We start from the raw sequence: 23,528 nt of genomic DNA, 5'->3' as shown, positions 1-23,528 counted from the left end.
TGTTTAAACACTCAGAGGTAAATATGTATAGTATAATGAATATATAAATATGTACATGAATTTATATTTAGTTAAGTGTATATTACCAGTATATATTTTATATATATATAATATCTAACATATATACACAAATATGCATATGAATGTATACATGTATGTGTGTATATAGGTATACATCTCACTGTGATTCTAAGGAACAATATGTAACATTAAAACAGAAGCTACATGTGTTTGCAGGAGAGATAAACCATGGTGGCTGGGGTGGTCTGGGTATTCAAGAAAAGATGTCAAGAAGAATGGAATATGTGAGCTAAGCCTGGTGGGTGGACAGGAAGAAGAAATTAGTCTGGACAATGGTGGAGAAATTCAGGAAATACATGGTAGATTGCAGAGAAAAAAAATGGTCTTAATCATGTTATGCTGTCACTCTTCCATTTTCATTTTTCTCTCTCTTTCTCCGTCTCTCTCTCTCTCTCTCTCTCTCTCTCTCTCTCTCTCCCTATTTTGTGTGTTCTATCTCTTGCTTCTCTTCTGCATCATTTAAGCCTTTCAATAGCAGCCTTGGGCCCAGCTACTAGCAACCAGAGCTTCAATAAATACTTTGACCTCCATATTCTATGAACTTCACTTCTTATTTTTCTAGGTCCCATTATTTATCCTTCAAATTATGATATTAACACATTATTCTTTAACTTTAGTTTCCTTTTCTTGCCCACTTCTGTCACTGGAGGGAAAAGTATAGGTTGATTATAGCCATCCAATACCCATCTACCCATCTGGGATGTCACAAACCATCTAACCCAGAGGTGAATCTCTTTTATTAAATGACAACACATTAGGGATTGAACATTAAAGGAACAGACTTTTATTTACCTTTTACCATATGCAATTACTATGTGAGGCACTATGGGGGACAGAAATGACTAAGAACTTATAAAAGCTTCATTTATTGGAAGAGACAGATTCATAACAACTGACTGTGCTAATGTTGAAACACAATATTGCCCTAAGACTTTATTTCATCATGACAATATGGAACTCTCTGTTGATAATGCATATTTTTAACTTAAAACTTTTTCCTCACAAAGTTTCTTTCATAAAATTTAAATATTGGGACAAAATTCAAAAAATTCTGCTAGCCATGTCCCATTTCTAAAGCCTTTTTTAAAAAACTAAAAGACACCTCTCAACTGGCTGCAGTCAAGCACTCCATCTCAACACAGAGATTTCTCTGGTTCAGCTAAGCTAATTTGTACAACTCTCTACTATGCATTTATAACTAACTGTTGGATACATCTGCTACCAATCCCATTGACAAAGCCAAAGACACACAAACCTCATGACAGATGAAGTAGAGGGAATTCTGTGATTTACAGAGCTTGATCAACTGGTTTGTATTAGGAGAGGGTGAGCAGGAAAAAGTTCTTTGTCAGATTTTTTTAAAGCCAAAAATGATTTACAGTTGGATGATTTCAACTATGTGAAGACTCACTATCTAAATCTTGTGAAGGAAAATTCTTAGGGTATTATGGATGCATATCCTGAAAAGTGAGGGATTTCAGCAAAGCATGCCTAATTGAGTAGAAGGGGACTACTGTGGTAAGTTCAAAATATGCTCCTTTGGGACATTAAAGTACTAGACCATGTCTACACTTAGGTGTAGGTCTAATAAATGAGGTTTCTGCACCAAAGTGTGATATTGCTTGTGGTTTGAGGAAGCTATGTCTCAAAAATAAGCAGCTACCCTGAAAGGCTCCAACCACTGTGAGCCTGAGAAGGAAGGAATCCACCACCTCCATTTTCTGTTGAGGTTTGGAGAAGGATACTATTTTGCTGATGCTAGAGTGAAGCAAATGAATGCATGGATGCTTTTTAGTCAGGCAGATGTGGATTCAGATTCTGGTTAGGCCAATCTTTCCTCTGTATTTATTCCAATCTTCAGTAATTGTTTTCTATTTGATAGTAATGGCTAATAAAGCTTTAGGGCTTCTCAAGTATAAGGCATTGCTATAAGCAGTGGGTGTGTATTACTTCATCTAATTTGACAACAATCCAATGAGGTGATGTACAGAGAACTGTTAACATAGCAGGGCCAAGGCTGCTATCCTTTGAAAGCCCTGCTGGCAAGATTGGCTCTTGGCTGACATCAGGAAACCTGGATTTTGGGGGATTTCCACCATTCGCTGATAAGTCATTCACTGCACCCAATCGTTTGTACAAACAATGTGGTTTTTACTGAACACCTGCTCCCTTTCTGGGAATCTGGAATTTTGGTACATGCTTGGGAGAGGGTGCCTAAGTGACCAGCCCTCAATCAAAACTCTAGCACTGAGTCTCTAGTGAGCTTCCCTAGTAGACACCATTTCATACCTGTCATAACACTTTGCTGGAGGAATTAAGTGTATCTTGGGTTATTCTATTGGAAAAGGACTCACGGTAGCTTGTGTTTGGTTTCCTCTGGACTTTGCCCTATGTACTCTTCCCTTTGCTGATTTCAACTTGTATCCATTTGATGTAATAGAGTCTGACTATATGTTGAGTCCTGTGAGTCCTCCTAGTGACTCACTGAACCTGGGAGTGAACCTGGGGTACCTCTGACTCAGGTGTGTAATCTTATTATCATCTCAGTTTTAAACGTGATTCATGAAGAGGTTAAGTAACTATCTTTAAGTCACACAGCAGACCCATGACACAACCAGGATTTGAACCCAGGCAGCCTGGCTCCAGAGCCCTTGTTTCTAATCCTTTTGGAGGCTCTGAAATTATATTAGCAGTAACACCTCCCTCATCGGGTGATGAGTCAAGGGAGGTGTGTTTTCTCAGGACATATTAAATGCTCAATAAAACTTTATTAGTATTATATCATTATCTCTTCCACCTGCTAACCAGGAAATCTACCATGTATTTCCCACAGTCCCAATTATAAGCAGAATGTATCCAAGAAGCTGAAACATCTGTGAAGAGTGAGGAGAGAGGAAAATGGTATGAACTCATCCTATTGTATATGTTTTAACAATAATATGCATTACAATAATTTTTCTTTACAAATGGAACCTCTCTACTTCCTCTCCTATTTCTTTACCTCTTCTGTGGTCCCCTTGTGTACAGCTGGAACTGCGGTGGCAGTGGTGAAGTCGTAAAGCAGGCTGGGTTTTAGGAGCACTGGGGCAAAAGGAGGAGAGGGTGGGCAGTTCGGCTGAGCCTCTTTCACTATATTACTCATATCTCCTACCACCCCCCCCCCAAATGAAAACACATTATTTTACAATAGAATATTTAACATTGTTTGCTGAAATTATTTCTCAATCACCTTCACCCCTTCTTACCTTTCAAGCCTTCTGGTTAATGTAGAAACATCCTGTTTCTTTCCAATGAGGAAACAAAATGACCCCAGCATTCCACAGATCCATTCTTGCACTGCCTTTGAAGAAAAACAACTCTCCTGCTAAATGCCTGTTTGCTGTTCGTCATAGCAAATGTATGGCAAGTTGCTATGTTGCCTTACTTGGTAGATCAAAATGTCCTAGTTAGAACTGACTTGGCTAAAGCACATTACATCTACATGGAAGCATCTGGGCAGCAAAGAAACATGTCTCTGATTTAAAATTTTATCTTCTCCATCTAATCCCCCAAGCCCACTTTACTTGAGAAACAAACTTCTTATTTCATAGTAAGAAACAAGGCTTAAAATGTAACTAGCAGGTGAGTAGTGTCTTGATATTGTATTAGCTGAAATCGAGACCAAATTCTGCCCTGGCTGGTGTGGCTCAGTTGGTTGGAGCATTATCCTGTAAACCTGTAAACCGAAAGGTCATGGATTTGATAACCAGTCAGAGCACATACCTAGGTTATGGGTGTAGTCCCCTGTTTGGGCACATATGAGAGGCAACTGATCGATGTTTCTCTCTCACATCAATGTGTCTCTCACCCTTTTCTTCCTTCCCAAAAGAAAGAAAAGACAGAGTGAGATACTTTCTCTGATTTTTTTTTAGTTTTTAAAGACCAAATCCTTTTCTACAAACACAGTTTGTTAAAGTAAAATTGGAAGGAACCCATGGGTATTAGGTATTTAAAAAAAAGACTTAGTCATAACAAATGCCACAAAAAGGAAATGTGTTATAGGAAGAAAAACTGATGATATTGAAGAGTTACTTCATGCACACAGTAGATTTTTCTATGGGAAATCTTGGCCCTTGGTGGTCAGCACTTTAAGAGAAATATGGGAGACATAGAAATAAAAAACAGCAACAACAATTTGACCCTGGCTGGGTAGCTCAGTTGGTTAGAACATTGTCTTGATACACCAAGGTCACAGGTTTGATCCCCAGTCAGGGCACGTATGACAATCAACCAATGAATGCACAAATAAGTGGAACAACAAATTGATGTTTCTCTCTCTTTCTCTCCTTTCCTCTCTCTCTCTAAAATCAATCAATAAAAAGTTTTAAAAAGTGCATTTTTATCTAAGAAAAATCAATGTCCTCACACCACAGGAATCTATGTTGGTAAGGATCTACTGCAGTTGCCTAGTCATTGCATGAATGCTTTTTAGCAAATGATTTACAAAAGCCTTGAGTATAGTTCCAGCTGTGTCATTTGATCAGTTGTCTGATCTAACATGAGTCACCTCATCCATCCTACCTCAGTGTCTTCAATTTCATTTCTGTACAGAGGGGGACATAAATACTTCCCAGGACCACTGTGAACATTAAATAAGATGATGCGGGTTAATGTGCTGACTGAATTATAAATTAGTCTCTAAATGTTAGCAGTTAATATTTTGATCCAATAATGTTAAATAGCACTGAGACTGAAAATAAAAAGCTAGTTTTCACCAAATTGCATTAAGAAAGGAGGATCACCTCAAGAGGTGGGCCTTATAGAGCTAAATTACAAATTAAAAGGGTGTTGCAATAAACTGGTCAAACGTTAGCCTTTTCACATTGCAGCAGCCTTAGTCCCTCCTCCTGGGTATGTCTGGTTAAAATCACACACAATGGTCTCAAAAGGCAATGGGTATCAATTAAAATTCAACTCAGAGCCTCTTAAGTAGCCAGCGATTTAGTTTCTAGGACTAAGAAAGACAAAAATCTTATGTGTGGCTAGATAAGAATAACATTCCTTTCTATTGTGATCATCTACATCAAGGAAATATTTGAAATTTAGGCAGCATAGTATGAGGTGCCTGCTAAAGTTATTATATGGTTGAACTTTTGAAAAACACAGCAGCACAAATGTGTTTTATCAATCTGTACTTTTTGTAAGAATCTTGGAGAAAGCAAATTCAACTCATCTCCCACTACAGCTCACGGTAAAATGGATCATTGCTCTAAAGTACTCATGATGCCTGTTGGATTGATCTCTCTGCTTGGAGTCCCTTCTCCCTTTGTCATCATTCAAATGTTCTGTGCTCTCTTCGCAAATGCTGCAGACTGTCATTAGGCTTAGCATAGGTTTCAATCAGCAAGTCTCTCAGCTTCTCTTACAAGGAACTTAATTTTTCAGTGGAAATTTCTGTAATGGTTTCTGTCTGATTTTCAACTCTTCCATGGAGACCATACTCTCCAGCTCAATCCTTAGCAATGGAACTCTAAGAATGAATGGTACCCCTTTGGATCAACTAATTACTATATTTTCTTAAATTTAGCTACTAGCTATTTTGGCACCTTCCACATAGCACCCATTGCAAATAAATAAATTCTGCCGAGCTATGAAATGTCTGGCCTGTCTGAACTCTAAGAGATCACAAGACTGGATCTGGGTTCTCACAAGGACTCGTCAGTGTGGTCAGGAGCAGTAAGTAAAAGCTTCATTGTTTCAGGGACCCACTTGCCTTTATTTTACTGAGTGAAGGTGATGAGGTATTTGCCAAAGTCACCCAGATCAGTGGCCAAGGGCAGCTTAGAACTTACTGTGGCAACCTGACAGTTGCTACACCCCTCTCCCTTGGGCCCACAAGGCAATTTGCAAGTTGTAAAGGAGAGATGGGCATGGAGGAAAACCAGAAATCCAAGCAGATGGAGAAAGGCTTCCAACTTAAAAAGCAAAACAATGATGATTTATTTAACTTACAAATAAAATAAACATAATTTATCAATTATATTTATTCCTGTGATTCCTCATTAGCACAGAATATCAAGATTTGGCTGTAATTTTCTTTTCTATTTATTAATGAGTCACACTGAGCTAACTACTGTAACATTTGGGAACATTACAAATCAACACACAATGAAAGAAATAATCCCAATAGTTTTCTACTTTAAATGAACTTGAAAAAAATTCCATGCTGGCAGGGACTGTTGGTCTTATTCCCAGTAGGGACCAGCACACTGTACACACTCCGTAAATATGTGTTGACTGATGACTAATACGTGGGTTGGTCTACATGATAGCAAAAGAAAGCAAACTTTAAAACATTCTCCTTATATCAATACAATATTTCATTTTAATACTTGTACTATGTACTCCTGCTTAGCACCTAGGTCATGAAATATGATTTTTACTTTCTTTACAGACATTGAGCTGAACTTAATTGGATTGTTTCGTTCACACCCTTTGATCATTGTTTCCTTTTTCATTTTTTGTTTGGAATTCTCTTTTCTTGTCGAACCCTACTTATTCTTTAGGCCCCTTTTATGAAACCTTATTCTCTCTCTTCCTCTTCCTCTTTCTAGCTAATGTGTATTAGCACTTATTCTATCAGTTACTACTTTAGGTACCTTGCGTATATTGACTCATAGAACACTCAAAACCATATATTGACTCATAAAACCTTCAAAACCACCCAGTGAGGTAGGGCTGTATCACCTCCCTTCTGCAAATGGGAGACTGAGAAATAGAAAGATAAAGTAACCTACTCAAGAGCACACAGCTGGTGGATGGGGCAGGTGGGATTCAAATCCACACAGCCGCCTCTAGAGCCACCCTCTTAAGCACCCCAGCAGTTACTGTTGGATCTGCCCATTTCCTGGACCCCAATGATAATTTTTTTCTTTAACAAGGAGAAAGATAATAATGATTATTTTAGTGGAAAATAAGTTTATATAGTATGTTCTATTGTATTTGTTGCTTTGATTTTTGGCTCCCATCTTTTCATGCTTTTGTGCATAAATCAGCCTTCTTCCTTTTTAACAGTAGCACAGTATTCCAAAGTGTGAGTTGCCAAATTGTAGTAAGGACCCTACTGATGGACCTTTGGATTGTGTTCATATTTGCAATGGTATGCACAACTGCATTTCAACTTCCCTTAAAAGAAAGAAACTCATGCTGGATTGAACTCAAATAGAAAGTGTTAGGCCAAGGGGCTCCTCTATACTATTAAGAAATGCTAAGTTAGCCCTGGCTGGTGTGGCTCAGTGGATTGAGTGCCGACCTGCAAACCAAAAGGTTGCTAGTTCAATTCCTAGTCAGGGCACAGGCCTGGGTTTCAGGCTAGGTTCTCTGTTAGGGGCATGTGAGAGGCAACCAATCAATGCACATCTCACACAGAGAGGGATATTTTTCTCCCTCCCTTTCTTCCTCCTTTGTTCTCTAAGTAAATAAATAAAATCCTAAAAAACAAAAAAATAATGAATGCTAAATTACACAATAGAAAGAAAAATGTCAAAGAAGTGACCAAAATTTTCTAACTGGGTATTGTTGGGGATATTATCATTGGGATTTTAAATGATATATGTGAAAAATCTATTCCCTATGCAACACTTTGTTTAACTACAGAGTGGACACATTTTACTGTTAAATCATCCTGTCAGGAACCAGGGAGAGCCAATCACAGGCCTGCTTAGAGTTAGAGAGAATATGGAAGCATTACTGGAGTTTTCCTATGGCTGAAGCAAGCAGTCAGTAACATTTTCTCTGAAAAAGTGCTTAGGCCAAAAATAGTCTTTGCTCTGCTATATTAAGTTGAACTCTGTTTTCAATCAGGCTGTTATTCAAATACTGGAGCAGATCCAAAATTGCTTTCCTGAGGAAAAGTCTGTCTTTGCTACAGATTGTGCAGCCCGATAAATCGGACTTCTTACTTTCACAACGGGTTGCTAGGCTGGCTGCCTACTTTTCCAATGTGCAAGAAAAATGGCTTCCACTTCTGCCCTCCAGGCAAAGCGATCAGTTCACAGGTCCCCAGAAGTGCACAGGTACAAGGCTGCCCTGCTTCTCTCTGCTTAGGCCATGTTTTCTTCCCTTCACAATCTCATACTTTTTATATCTTTTCTACTCTACAAAACTATCCCAAGCCTCACTCTCCTGAATAAGTTTCTTGGCTTAACTTGCTCTTTTCCTCCTATATAGTAGCACTTGTCTCTTAACACTCAAGAGGTGATTCATTCATTCATTCAGCCATTCAAAAGATATTTATTAAGCACTTACCAAATGCCAGAGATACAACAGTGAACAAAACAAAGTCTTGTACCACAGAACTGGCATTCCAGAGAAAGAAACAGACAATAAGTAAATGCACAAGTATTTACTATGTCGGGTGGTGATAAGTCTATGGATCCAAATGTGTGTGTGTGAGGTGGCCTGTGGCTCTTTTCTATAGAATGGCAAGGGAAGGCTACATGATAAGGTGACATGTGGCCCAAGAGTTGAATAAGGAAAGGGAGAAGACTTGTAAGCTGGAAGTTCCTTCCAGTGCTAAAGTCCTGAGTTGGACACAAGCTTGGCCTTTTGGGGAAATATCAAGGAGGCCATTTAGCTACCTTTAAATGTGATTTTAAATGTATGCTCTCTCTTCACCTTGAATGTCAGCTTCTTAAGAGTAGAGGCTATATATTAGAGATTACAGGTGATCAACTGTGACGAAGCCTTCTTTGAAGCAAACCACCTTGTGCCCTCTCTAGCTCTTACCTAAAACTTTGATTGGATTACTACCCTAAGCTGTGGCACTCAAGTATGCTAATAAAATGCTGAATTCTTAGAGTGCAAGTTATGCATGTGACACTCCTGTGCCCATGGCCATGTGCAGCACGTAGCAAGAAGTGACACAAATAATCCCATCATTTTAAGAAAATGGATTCGAGGTTCTAAACAACATGAACTAATTCCTTTATTTCTAGTGCTTGCCTTGCTTCAGACAAACACACACACATTAAAAACAGAGACCAATAAAATAAATAATTTAAAGCAACCAAAGGAACAAACACTGTTTTGTGGTTCTAAATTTTACCGAATCAATCCTTCCAAAATCATAACACCTTAATTAAGTGGTTCTTTTTTTTAAATCTTCACCTGACAATGTGTTTATTGATTTTTAGAGAAAGAGGAAAGGAGAGGAGAGAGAGAGAGAAACATTGATGTGAGCAAGAAGTAAGATCAGCTACCTCCTGTACATGCCCCAACCAGGGATCGAACCCACAACCTAACTATGTCCTCTGACTGAGGATCGAAACCACAAACTTTTGGTGTACTGGACAATGCTCCAACCAGCTGAGGCACCTGGCTGTAGCTTAAGTGGTTCCTTTATTCATCTTGACAAAAAATTAAGAAATTATGAAAAAATTTAAATAACTATAAAATACCCTGCTCATATTATTTTAAATATAATTTTATACAGTTTGTTAATCCTTACTGTCATTTATAACTAAATTCTATGTGCTCCTGAAAGCTATGTAATGGATAGTATGTTGTGTGTAATTGTTGGAATGTGTTTATGGTCACTTTATAATTCATATCTGAGGTCCCTGTTGACCATAAATCTGTGAAGACACAACCTCACTATATTCCAATACCATATTTTAAGGCAAAATTGGATTTGATTGGCCGTAGTGCTTCTTGAGGTTATGAAACCTACTGAAAGTGCTCTTAATTACTTGGGTGTCTCCCCCATATGAGGATGGGGACTTTGCTTGGCTTTGCTACTGAATCCTCAACATCTAGCACAGTGGCCTGGCCCATAGTGGGCTCTCAACAAATGTTGAATAAATAACTACTAACTTATTTTATGAAATGAGATATAGTATCTGTAGTTGTTAATTTTATGTGTCAACTTGGTTAGGCCAAGATACCTGAATATCTGGTCCGACATTATTTTAGGTGTTCCTGTGAAGTTATACAGGGCCCAGCAGAAGTATTGCCTGCATGAATGTGATTGGTAGGATATGTGAATGTCCCGCATGAGACAGACAGCAATTTGAACATTTCACCTAAAATGTCATCTGGTGTGTCTGAATGTCATATGGTTATGTTACAGAATCACATGCTTGTGATTTTGTAATAAAAGGCTCTGTAATAAAAAGGTCATTATTTGTGCCAGAGCCTGTATTTTAGGTAAAATTAACATTGAAATCAGTAGATTCTGTGTAAACTACATAACCCTCCACAATGGCAGTGGGGCTCATCTGATCAGATGAAGGTCTTAAGAGAAAAAAGGCTGACTTCACCTGAGCTAGAATTCTGCCGGCAGACTGACTTTGCACTCAACTGCAATATCAACTCTTCCCTGGGTCTCCAGCCTGCCAGCCCGCTCTGCAGATTTTTAATGTGCTAGTGTCCATAAATGCAGGAGCCAGTTTCCTAAAGCAAATCTCTATGTATACATGTACGTGTATACGCACGTCCTAGTGGTTCTGTTTCTCTCTAGAACCTCGAACAATTACGGTATCCTTTAGTCATTTACTCTTTCAGTGAATCAATTGATACATTTTATTCTAAGAATCAGCACTCACGAACCAAGGTCCCACAGTCACCAAAGCCAGACTAGGGACATAACCTCTGACACTGACCTCAACTTTTCCACTCCCCTGAGGGAGGCAGAGAACATTACCTCCTCACTGTTTCGTTTCTCTAGTGATACAAAGCACCTGCACATCTTCTCTTTAGAGAAGCAGGTGCTAAGAGAACCTGGTACAGAATGAGGCCATGCTGTGATGGTATTAGGTGAGGCACTGACTTACCACTGGACTCTTAGGGGGAAAATACTTCCTATGGTGAAGCTGAACGGCTGATGGTATCACTTCCTCTAAATATTTCCACTCTTTACAAGTGAAGCTGTGGGTGGGGAATTTCAGTCATGGAAACTAGTCAAAAGGTTACAAAAGGTTCACAAACACTTTCCCATTTAATGACTGTGTGAGAGCTAATTAGTCCCATATACTGTAAGGAAAAAATGAATCTAAAAATACATCAATGGGAAGGCTTGTGGGAAGCATGGTATGAAATTTGGTTCAGGGTCTAGGAAAGTGATCAGCCCTGACAGCACCCATTTGCTCATCTGGGGGAGGATGCTTTTGTACAGTGAGTTTTTACAGAGATCCTTCTACCACGGCTTTGTGTGATAGGGGAAGTGGACAGTGAGGGCAAAAGCCTTCCTCAGTGTGCCCTCAATCAGCACAGTTTTTCATTCTAGAGTATGTTTTATCTCCAGCCGTCAGTTAAATCTCTTCCTTGTCTCTATGTAAGGCCTCTTCTTTCCTTTGATGTTTTTTATTTTTTTCCTGGCCCTCAGGTCTCTAATTCATTCGTCTCTTATCCCCATTTAAAACCTGTTTCTAACATAAGACAAAGTCCCACGCCTGTGCCGGTAATATTTTGTACATCAGAGAGGGAGAAATTTGGGGGGGCATTGTGTTGTCCTGAAATAATGTTCTGAGCCTTCATCTTTGATCTTTGGCAACTACTGAGCACTGTCAATTGATAGAAATCATAGATGGTCATATGTCTACACGATAAAATGCTGTGAAAATGAGTCATCAGTACCTATTTGCACTGATATGGATAATATTCCAAAATTATGTTGAGTCTGAGAGGCAGTTATGGAAAAATAAATATGTTATGATCACATTTGTTAAAATTTCCCAAGCAGGCAAAAATAAACTGCACAGAAACATGAATTATATATGTTAATTTATATGTAATACATAAAAATTGCACATACTCATATGCATATATATGTACGTATAGACACTGTACATGTACATATGAGGCCAATCTGAAAAGAGAAATAAGGGAATGTATTTAACACAAATTTAAGACTGCAGTTCCCTTTGTGGAGGGGGTGGGCAGAGTCAGACATAATTGTTCAGGGGCACGCAGCTGGCTTCAAGGGTTGTTGGTAAGAAGGTCAGTAGGTAAATGTGTACATATTTCATTGTTTCTGTGGTTATTTAGAATATACATATACATTATACACACCTCTTTGTAGTATGAAATGTTTCACAATATTTAAACATTTTCTGAATTGAAACTTACCTGGACTATTAACCCCTCATCACATTTCTTGGAAAGTGGAGGGGTGAAGGCTTAGAGAACAGGTGGTTACAAAAATTAAATAGAAAGTTAAATGAGTTATAGACCTCTGTTAACCAAAGCATCTATTTGAAGTGAATGTGAAAAGGGATGCAGATGCATTGACACCTCAACCTGTCGCTTCATTTCACCATTGCTGAGTTACTTCTAAACACTCAGTATTTTTCCTTGTGGCTAGAAATACCATGTAATGAAGCTTTGTTTTGTCAATTATAAGTAGTCTATACTAGCACTGCCTGGATATTTGGGAGCCCATGTGGCCAGTGAAATTATTTACTTGGATGACCAAAAACTGAACCAACCCCGGGCTGGGTCTCCACCAGCTTTTACAGTCCTTTGACTGGGAAGCAACATCAGCATCCATTGAATACCCAAACCATGAAACTGAGGTTCATTTTAGGCCCTTCCACCTTGCTCTTCTTTCCTGTCTATAACCCCAAGTCCTGTTGATTTTCCTTTCTGAGTTGACTAGTTTCTAGTTGTATAATTCTATTCCCACTGTCACCACTCTTGGTTTGTCTGTATATATAACTAGGAGTGGAATTGCTCAGTCATTTGGTAATTTTGTGTTTAACTTTTCAAGAAACCATTGTAGTGTTCTCGGAGAACTCATTCTTCTGTGCTTCTATTTAAATGTTAGAATTTCTTGAGGTTCTTAAAAAATCTTATGCTACCCTTCTCTTTCCTCATTTGATGTTCTTAAGTATAGTCATGCACTGGCTTAGCTGACTTGATTGATCTAACTGGGCTCCCTGTCTAGAGCATGGCCCCTCCCATCCATTCTCCATACTATATCAAGAGGGAGTCCTTAAAAATGCAGATCAGATCACAGCACCTCTAGCTCCTTCACTCTTTTAGAAATGGCAGCATTTTTAACTCTGCTCCTTTAGACTCATCTTAAGCTACACCCCTTGTCCCTCTGGCCACACTGGCCTTAACTGTGCTGGACAATTCTATGGTCTCCCACCTCAGGGCATGGTAAAACTGTTCCCAGGGTCTGGGTATTAGTCAGTCCTTTGCCTTGTGAACTCCCATGGCTTTTTCAGTCCTCATATCCATCCTCCGTATGGAAACCTCCCCAACTCCCAGATGAGATTGTTTTCCCCACAGTATGTTCTGGTCCTCACCACATTTGTGTACATATTAATTTACAAAGGCCAGTCCTCCCCTGGACTGGCCTTTTTTGGAGGATGGGAAAACATCAACTTTGCTTCAACTTATGTAAGTTTTGACTTAAAAGTGCCCTCCACAGAGTGGATACACACTAGATGGTTGTTAAATTAATTAATGAGAAATGATGGAGCTCTCACTCAGAACTGATTTCATATCCTTCCATTTCTACCATGTCATTCCATGCCATCCTTAGAAGAGGAATGTCCTTGAAAATAACCACACTTGGGAGGAAACAGGAACAAAGAGGAAAATTGCTTGGCTGGTTTCCAGGATGCTGTCATGGACATTGCTCTTCACACCCACTGCGGGGTAGGAAACCACTCTGTAGCAGGGGAAAGGGGCTCCTCAAGCAGGAGTTAAAAACATGGAGCACTCATTTTACCTCGCCTCACCAGTGCAGAGAAAACACTGCTCACCCACTTCCACACACGCAGCCTTAAACAACATACAACAGCCAGTTGCCTCTTAACCTGAGGGAGATAATGTTCCCAAACCCCATGAAACCCCAAACAGTACCGAACCCTATATAATTTATGTTTTTTCCTATACATACACACCTGCAATAAAGTTTAGTGTATAAGTTAGGCACAGTAAGAAATTAACAATAACTAATAACAAAAGAGAACAATTATAACAATATACTGTGGAGAAAGTTATGTGAATGTGGTCTCTCAAAATATCTTATTGTACTGAACTCACTTTTTCACTTAAAGGAAGCACTTTACGGCATCTCTTCGGCATATCTGAATTGCCAACATCATTACTCTTGATGCTTTGGGACCATTATTAAGTAAGAGGAACACATACACCATGATACCAATACAGTTGATCTAATAACTGAGATGGTACTAAGTGGGGAATGGGCGGGAAGTATATACAGTGGAGATGCTGGACAAAGAGATGATTCAGATCTCATGCAGGGTGGTTTAGTACAGTGCAAGATGTCTTCATGTGATTCAGAATGGTATCTAATAAAAAATTAGGAATTCCTAATTCTGGAATTTTTCATTTAATATTTGCCAACCATGGTTGATGGCAAGTAACTGAAACTGTGGAAAGTGAAACCGTGGATGGAAGGAACCACTATACAACCCTTTTAGAATAGCTTCCCCATTTAAAATTGTATGTGTTCTTCATTTTGAAGTAATTTCAGCAAAATAAAAAGGTGACTCCATTTTTTTTTGTGAAGAATGGCAATTGCAAGAATGAATGAGTTAAATGAATTAATAAATATAGACAAGAATATGGATTTGTTGTGGCCCTGTTTGGACAGGTAGAAGAGTATCATTTGTCTTCAGCCCCTTAGAGAGGATGCAGGTGACCAGTTCTCTACAGAGCTCAGACACACATTGAGTTCAATTCTCAATCACCATTATTTGATCCCCAGGAGTCATTCCCAGAGAGGCTGCATGTGGCATTGTAGATGACTCTAATCCATCATAAAATGGAAGTGACAGCTCACAGCCTGAAGTACTGAAATAATTTAGGAAAAGTAAAAGCTCAAAGTTAACATAGGTAAGCTCTCTGAGGATGGTAGGAAGAAGGAGAAACCATCTGCTTTACACACTAGGACACACCTACCCAGGATGATTTCAACAAATAGAACCATGTAGATTTTAAGTTGCATTAAAGCCAGTGCCTCCAGGTCAACTTGAAGGAGACTTGGAACCACTGTTTCTCTTTTGGGACATGTTGAGTCCCTCCCACCTCCATTTAAGGCACATTAACAGTGGGGAACACCACCAGCTAGAAGTCTGACAGCAACTCAGGAAGTGAGAGTCTGAGCAAGTCTCCCCCACTTCTCCCCTCAGGTCACAGCAAGTGCTTGAAAACTCACCCAGGGCAGAACCATTGGTGGATCATCTGGTCTCCCTGGTGTGTGTACCATTCTCTGGGCAGGCAGGCAGGCGGTGGCAGCTCAATCCTGTCTCACGATCATGCTTCTCTCTTGTTGGACCCACCAGACTTGCTTCTAAAGGCAACTGTAAGCATTTCCCTACTGAGCAACCACACACGTAGAATGTGAGTGGTGTAAGCGTGCGTATGTTTTTCCTTCCGGTTTCTGTGAAGTGATGTTGTCTCAGTTCATTTCCTTTCTGAGCCTCTTCTTTTTTTCTCAGTCAGAACTTTTGATACACTGTGAATATTTGTAGTTTAGTGACAGGCGAGAGATCTAGTTAGAATCTGTACCATTTGCTATTTTGAGAAAGATAGGTGATCTTTAAATTATTATTGCAACAGAACTCTGTGGAATGTACTTTCAAAGTGGCTTAAGCTTCTTTCTAGACTGTAGTGAGACAATAATTAATCTATTTTAAGGCCAATAAAATTGGGACTTTTGTGGCCTCAATATGCTCCAGAGTTCCACTATAAATTGACATAAAACATCCTTCCATCCTTCCACTGCACAAGTATTTATAGAGCCTATACTTTGTGTTAGTCACCCTGCTAGGGGCTAGGTACATAACTGGAGACTCTTCTATTTAAAATGTGGTATGGGGTCTTGACCAGTGTGGCTCAGTTGGCTGGATGTCACCATGCAAAGCAAAAGGTCAGTGGTCTGATTCCCAGTCAGGGCACATGCCTGGGTTTCAGCTTTGGTCCCAGTTGGGGTGCACAGGAGAGGCAACCTATTATTGATGTTCTTCCTCACATTGATGTTTCTCTTCCTTTCTCACTCTCTTCCCCCTCTCTAAATATAAATAAATAAAATCTTTAAAAAATAAAATGTGGTATGGAAGCCTAGATTTGAGTATGTGAAAGGGAATTAGAAAGTCACTTAGTCCTGGCTGGCATAGCTCTGTGGATTGAGCGCAGGCTGCGAACCAAAGCATCACAGGTTTGATTCCCAGTTCAGGTACATGCCTGGGTTGTGGGCCATGTCCCCAGTGGGGGCCACGTGAGAGGCAACCACACATTGATGTTTCTTTCTCTCTCTTTCTCCCTCCCTTCCCCTCTCTAAAAATAAACAAATAAAATATTTTTTTAAAAAAAGAAAGTCACTTAGTCCCAAACGCTTCATGTTTTCCTGGTTGTCCTTTTGAGAAGCAGTCAAGCAAGTGTGCTCCCAGGCTAAGCGCCCAGGTTTGAACTATTTCTACCCTTTAAAGACTTTTGACATTTCTGTGCCTTAGCTTTCTCATCTGCAAAATGGGTGTAATCATAGGGTTGTTGTAAGAATTAGATAAGTTAGCATATATAAAGCACTCAAAGAGTGCCTGGCACACATACATAAATAAGCAGTATATAAGCATTTGCTATTATTGCTAATGGCAAGTAATACTATTATAAGCTCAGTCCTTTGCTTTTTTCCTTCTCTCCCCTACTTTCTACCTCTTGTTGGTACCTAGAAAATGACTTGGGGACATAGAGGGTTGAGAAAAGAGAGACACAGCTGGAAAAATTGATGCTCCCAAAATGACCCGGTGGTACCTGATGCTCTTGCTTTTTCCTCCTCTGGCACCAAGACAAGGAAAGGATTGTTTTTGGTCCTCTTCTCATCCTTATACTAAATGTTGTATGTTGCACTCTCGGAACTTCTGATGTTTTGTTTTATTTAATTTGCAGTTATGATTTCTCTGAAATTCAGATTCACGACATTTATTTTAAAATGTTGAGCTAGCCCTGGCCGGTGTGGCTCTGTTGGTTGGAGCATTGTCTTATAAACTGAAAGTTCACAGGTTCGCTTCCAGGTTAGGGCACATGTCTGGGTTATGGGTTTGGTCCCCAGTCACAGCACATATGAGAGGCAACCAATCGATATTTCTCTCTCACATGGATGTTTCTCTCCCTCTCTCTCTCCCTCTCCCTTATCCTCTCTCTAAAATTAATAGGCATGTTCTCGGGTGAGAATAAAAAAAGAAAATTTATAAAGATGTAACCTAAGATGTACTCCATTATTTCTGCATCATCCTATAAAAAATGTTGAGCTAGCTTACATCATGCTAAGGAATACTCTGCCCATAAGCAGATACCACATCTGAACAAAGAAACACACACTCAGGCCAATACCTTGTGCAAATAAATTAATAACAAGAACACATATTAATCATCATACATATATTGCATCCTTAAGTGAAATTAGCAAAATCCATGGTAAAAATATCAAGTTATTCTATTTTTCATTGTTATCTCTTTCTCTCCCTTGTTAAAAAACACTCTAAAATACATGCTATGTATCAAAAACTGTTACAAATTTTGGGTAGAATTGTCCTTTCCCACATTTTATTTTATTATTATTATTTTTTAAAATTCTCACCTGAGGATGTGTTTATTGATTTTAGAGAGAAGGGAGAGAGAAAAAGAGAGAAACATTGATGTGAGAGAGAAATATCAATCAGTTGCCTCCTGTACATGCCCCAGCTAGGGATTGAACCTGTAGCCTAGGTGTATACCCTGATTAGGAATTGAACCCTCACAACCTTTTGGTGTACAGGACAATGCTCCAACCAACTGAACTACTAAGCTAGGGCCCAAATTTTATTTTATAGTGCAGAGTATTCATAAAAAATTGATAGAAGTAGAGGAGTAACATAGACATATATTTTTTCAAAATGTCCCTCTATTCATTTTCTATTGTACTAATTATTTAAGATATTATGTTCTTCATTAGATATTTAAGAAGTATGAATTTAAATGTGTCAATTTTGAAAAAATAATTTATAATTATACAATATAATGAGAAGATTAACGCCATTGAGTTGTCCCTATAAGTCAATGATTCTAGATATACTAAATAAAGCTAAGGTTGGCCATAATTTAAATAAAGTAGTTGAGTTTAGCAACTTGATTATACTTAGCTCTGTTCTTTCATCTACATCCTCATGGCTTCTTTTCTCACTTTGAGCTGCCTGGACCATCCACTGTGGAGTTCTTCAGAATGGGGAGAGAACATTTTTGTCAAAGCAAACTAAGAAGCCCAATCTTTGTCCAAAAACAGATTATAAAAACAAGTTAAATATTTTTCCTACTCGGAAAGATGGAGGTTTTCTATGTCTGTTTTCCTACTTACAGTCTTAGATTATTTTCTTCTTTTTCTTCTTCTTCTTTTTTGGTTTGTTTTCTTCTTTTTGATTAGTAGTAGGTTATGCCATGTGTCAAAATTTTGACAAACCACAGATGGTTCTGACAAAAAACAAACAGCTGTAGTTTCTAATTACTCTATCCAATAAAGGCCATGTTTACATTTTCAGCTTTATTTAAACAGTCTTCTTGAATGCTTTAATTAGCTGCTGCATGCCATCTCAGTTAGATGGAATCTCAGTTAGCACCACAGAATGGTTTATAACTACCTGTTAAGCAGTAGCCAAACCCCAGGGAACTGTTTTGAATTTGCCATGAATATTTGGTCCAGGAAGTGAACTGTTGTACGGAGTGGAGGTTGAAGGGTAGGGGAGAGAGAAATCAGGAGCTAAAAAATTAGAAATCTATGGCCAAGTTGTGTATGCATTTGTGTGTGTGTTTTACTCCATTTCTTTGACTCATTTCCACCTGTGATTGAAGACAGTATTAGCTATAGAGAATCAGCTGCCCACTAAGGAATTTAAATAAATTTGCTCAAGAGTTGGCTTGGCAAGTTTTAAGAGGAATGTTGTCTAGTATTATAACATATGCCTCATTTTCTCTCAAGAATAGGAGTTAGTTTTGTGGTTTTCATTTTTAGTTGAAGAAATCAGAGTTCAAAAAGATCCAATTCATTTGTCCATTCAATAACTACTCTGTACCTGCAAACTCCCCTGAGCTTTCCTGTGCATTTTTACACAGGGCCTGCCCTCAATAAATTCATAACTTAATTGGGAAATTATCTAGTGAGATAACTATTCTAATGAATTGGTTTACTCATGATAATAAAAGCAGTTATTGAATAAGTGCTATGATAAATAAGAAATGAGTGAAAATAAGCTCCTTCCCCAAGAGAAATTACGATCTAGTGGACATGGCAAAATGAGCTCTCTACCTTTCTCTTCTGCTCTCTAGCCACTTACAACCCTCATTTCCTCTCTCTCATAACAGGACATTTTTTTGTCTTCTGCTTCTTCTGTTCTCCCAGTCCAGCAGGCAAGTCCTGGAGTCTAGTACTCTTACATTGTCAACTCCCCATAACCAGTTATTTTAGCAATGCATCAATATTGATTTCCATTTTCTTGTTCTTCTGAGTACTCACCCATTTGCAGCCCTAGAAGGAGGCTCAGTCTACTTTCCCTCATGCTCCAGAGCTACTCAGACTCACTGGGAAAAGTCAACAAAGGCCAATCTCTTTCCTTGCAAATTCTCCCCAAATAACCTCAACTGAGACATTTTTGCTGCTTAGGAATCTTCCTGTCACTTCCCACCGACTATCTGTCAAGTCTTCTTGCCAAAGATTTCTCACTTTCCAGAAGCTCTGAGCCCAGCACTCACCTCATGCCATGCCAAGGGTAAGAGCTGCTGATTTGTGCTCTATTAGCATCTCTCATGGTCTCTGAGAATTCCAGTCTTTCATCCATCCTGTTCCTCATTCTTGGCTCATCCTTCAGTCCTTTGAATGACAGATAGCTTCAGTCATTACCACTTCATTAATAATAATAGTAATAGCCCTCATTTTTTATGTTTATCATGAGAAGGTAAATGGCATTTGCAAAGAAAAAACCTTTCTTTTAGTCCATGCAATAGCTGTTTGAAGAAACATGAGCACCTAGAAGAGCAAAAAGAAAAAAGGCTGAATTACTTTTAAGAGAAAGCTGATGGAAAATTTGAAAGATTCTGATTTATTGAAAGCATTCATTGCATATGGGCATCTGGCTATCACCAAGTACTGATTTCCCTCTCCATTACTTACATCCTGTTTACTTATCTCTCTACTGGGTGGAAACCATCTTTAACTTCCTAAAAAACTCATTGGAAAAATCTTTTTGGTGGCAAGTTTTTCATAATTTTAAAATTAATTTTTAAAAATCTACAGGGAATAAATTTATATGGTAAACAAGTAACATTGCAGGTAAAACTAAAGTGCATTTAACCATCAGCCCTAATGTTAGTTTCATCCCCTGCTTTATCCACAGTGAACCCTTGCCATCAGTTCAGGATGTATTCTTCCAAGATATTTTCTAGGCAATTCTATAAATGTATGTAACTACTGTCAATTTGCAACTGAGCACACGTGCAGTCTCACCCTTGAGCATGCTTGTGCTCACAGGACATGAGACTGAAACCATCATAGTACACCCGGTTTCTGAGGGAACTATATAAACTGCTGTTCTGGTTTCACATGAAGTAGCAATTTGAAAACAACATCTTATTCATGAGAATATTAAAAATAAAACTACATGGCTGCTTTCATTGGTTGAAGAAATTAGATTCCATATTTTGTCTGACTTTTCTAAATATACAGAAATGTGGACTTATATCCGACTGATTTGCCTCTGAGTAAAGACTCCCAATCAAATACCAAAGGCCCATTATTATGTGATAAAATAATTTTATGGATTTTCCTTTTGGCCTACACAATTACTTAACCAAAAAATCAAGTCAAATCATGCCTCTGTTTAGGTGTGTCTGCTGCCCCTGACAATGACTCCAGTTCCATGTGGGGACAGCCAAGAGCTGGGATCACTGATAGTCATTTTCTCTCTACAATGGCTGAGTCTTTATCTTTCCTCTTCCTTGAATGTTTTCCTCCTTCCGATTCTCAGAACAGCCTCTGTTTCACAATCCCATGTTAAGAGATTACTGCTTTAAAGATCAGAAATGTTTTTTTAAGTGATTCCCAGTACTTTAAACCTCAGAACCACTTGTTTTTTTCCCTGAGTTTGTATGTAATAATTTTACTCTAAGACAATAGAGGAAATACAACTTATCCCTCCTCAGTTTTCACCACATCTCTTCCTGTTATATAAGTGAAAGCCTTGTGTCCACATGTTCAGAGAAGCCCTAAATTCTAGTTCCTTTGCTCTATCTACATTCTTACTTTGCCTCCTCTTCTCTTCTTTGTCTCATGCTCAGCTTTCTCGAAAGAGTAGTTTATGTTCTATGACTCCACTCCCACACCTGCCATTCCTTCCTTCTTTACTGCTTGTGTGTCTTTCATTCCTCCATCTGCCTACCAGCCCCACTTTGCACTAAAGTCGTCCCTGTTGATATTACCATGGCAACCTAGGTGATGAAACCATTAGACATTACAGTGTCTCCCTCTGTTCATTTAAAATGACTGATCCCTTCTTTCCTCTCAGGCCCCTTCTTGCTTTCTTTGGTGAACCCTACTCAGCCTTGGTTAACCTCCTTCATGGTTCACTATACCTTCTCCACTTACTGCTACCCATGTTTCCCCATTGGACCTCACACATTTTTGGGACAGGATAGTAAGAGGTTAGGAAAATTCCTTGGCACGTGGAATAGGGAAAATGAAACAGATAGCAGAACAAACTTGCTGAGCAATTTACAGCCAGGTGCAGATGGTCACAGAAGGACTCCAGTGCCTGTCAAGGGGCAAAACTGGGAAAACAAGGACCTTGCCCCCAGGGTAACCTCTCCTCCAGTGGCCTTTCCTCCCTGGAAGTAACTTCTAGGAGATAACATCTAGTCCTCAGCTGTATTTCAGCTCCAGGACTAGAAAAGCAGCAAAGCAAGGTAGGCGATGCCAGGATCAACTGCAATGATTAAAAAAACCATGCCCTGCTACTGACCAATCATTCAGTGGAGACCATGACCCTGAAAGGGCACACCTGGAGAACTGATGCATATTCTGCTGAACCCCTCCTCTGAGACATCCCATAAGATTCCCACTTGCAAGAAAAAGAAAAGTGACCCAGTCTCTGTGCTCTTTTTCTAGGGAACAGTCCCTGCCATTTCCTTTCCCTTCTTCTTCCCTTACTTCTTTCTTCACAGGTAGGTGTCTCTTAAACTCAAAGACAACAGGCAGCTGGCAGCTTGTCCCAGGCTAATCCTCTGAATCTGTCCCAAAGCTCTCTTCTCTAACTTCCCAGTGAGCTAAGGCAGCCCAGCCTAGGCTCTTCTCTTCTTCTATGCTAAGCCCTCCCTTGTTTTACTGCCCCCAGCTTTAATAGATGTGCCCTCATAGTCACCTGGACTCATGTTGTGAAATTTTTTCCACACAAAGACAAGAACCCACACCTACCAGCTGGTTCTAGGCACACCCGTCAGGGCCAGGTTCCTGTCCAGTAACATTTTCATTCTATAACTCTCTGGTTGGAATCATCTACTTCCATTTAAGTCTGGGTTAAACCTTTGCCTCTTGAACTCCCATTAACATAATTACCATATACTTAGTCTCTGTTCAGTTCTGGCTGCTTTAACAAAATACCATGAAGTTGGCAGCATAAACAACAAACATTTATTTCTCACAGTTCTGGAGGTTGGGAGTCTGAGAACAGGAAGTTGTTCCAGTGAGAACCCTCTTCCTGGTTTGCAGATGACCACTGTCTTGCTGTGTTCTTATGTGGGGAGACAGAAAGAGTCTATATTGTTATTCAGATTCTAATTCCATTCATGAAAGCTCCTTTCTCACAACCTAATTACTTCCCAAAGCCCCATCTCCTAATACCATCAAATTGGGGATTTGTCTTCCATATAAAGTGGGGTGGGGACAGAAACAGTCCATAGTAGTCTCTCTCCCCCAAATATTGCAAAACTTTCTCTTGCTTCTTAAATTTAATGTCACCAAATCCTGTGTTTTTTTTCCTTTAAACTAAATCTCAAATGTTGTTGTTGACCCATTCAATTTTCTCTATACATACCCATTGACACTACCTTAGTTTTGACTTTCCTTGCTTAGGTTATCTTAATTCCTAAGTATGACAGGCCTCCTCTAACCTCTAATACATTGCTGGGCACACAGCAGGTCCTCAGGAGGTATGAGTTGAATGAACATCTGCACAATACTAGATATTCTCAAAGTCAAATTTCAAATCTCTTCATGTCACCGTCTGCTTAAAAACTTCCACTAACATATTGCCTACAAAATAGAGTTGAACTGACTTTGTGGGTGAGTTGAGGTCCATGCTATCTTCTTGGATTCTCTCCTGGTTGCCTATCTTTAAACTACCCTCCACCCATCACCCTGAACTGCTCACTGGTCCCTAATATCTTCTATTTTCTCACAGTTGTGGCCTTGTAAA

At 39.2% G+C, this 23,528-nt stretch overlaps 1 protein-coding gene across 1 annotated transcript in view; it reads right to left on the bottom strand.

Moving 5' to 3' along the window:
- Positions 1-15,414, bottom strand: part of NEDD9 (neural precursor cell expressed, developmentally down-regulated 9) — a 181,699-nt gene extending 166,285 nt beyond the window's left edge. The window contains exon 1 of the mRNA XM_036026509.1: positions 15,254-15,414. The gene's annotated coding sequence lies outside the window, so the exon portion shown is untranslated. The remainder of the gene's footprint in view (positions 1-15,253) is intronic.
- Positions 15,415-23,528: the final 8,114 nt, after the last annotated feature.

The sequence above is a fragment of the Phyllostomus discolor genome, chromosome 5 (genome assembly GCF_004126475.2).
Source record: "Phyllostomus discolor isolate MPI-MPIP mPhyDis1 chromosome 5, mPhyDis1.pri.v3, whole genome shotgun sequence".
Classification (NCBI taxonomy): domain Eukaryota; kingdom Metazoa; phylum Chordata; class Mammalia; order Chiroptera; family Phyllostomidae; genus Phyllostomus; species Phyllostomus discolor.
Note: the sequence above shows the minus strand (reverse complement) of the source record. Positions and strands in the feature narration are given on the sequence as shown.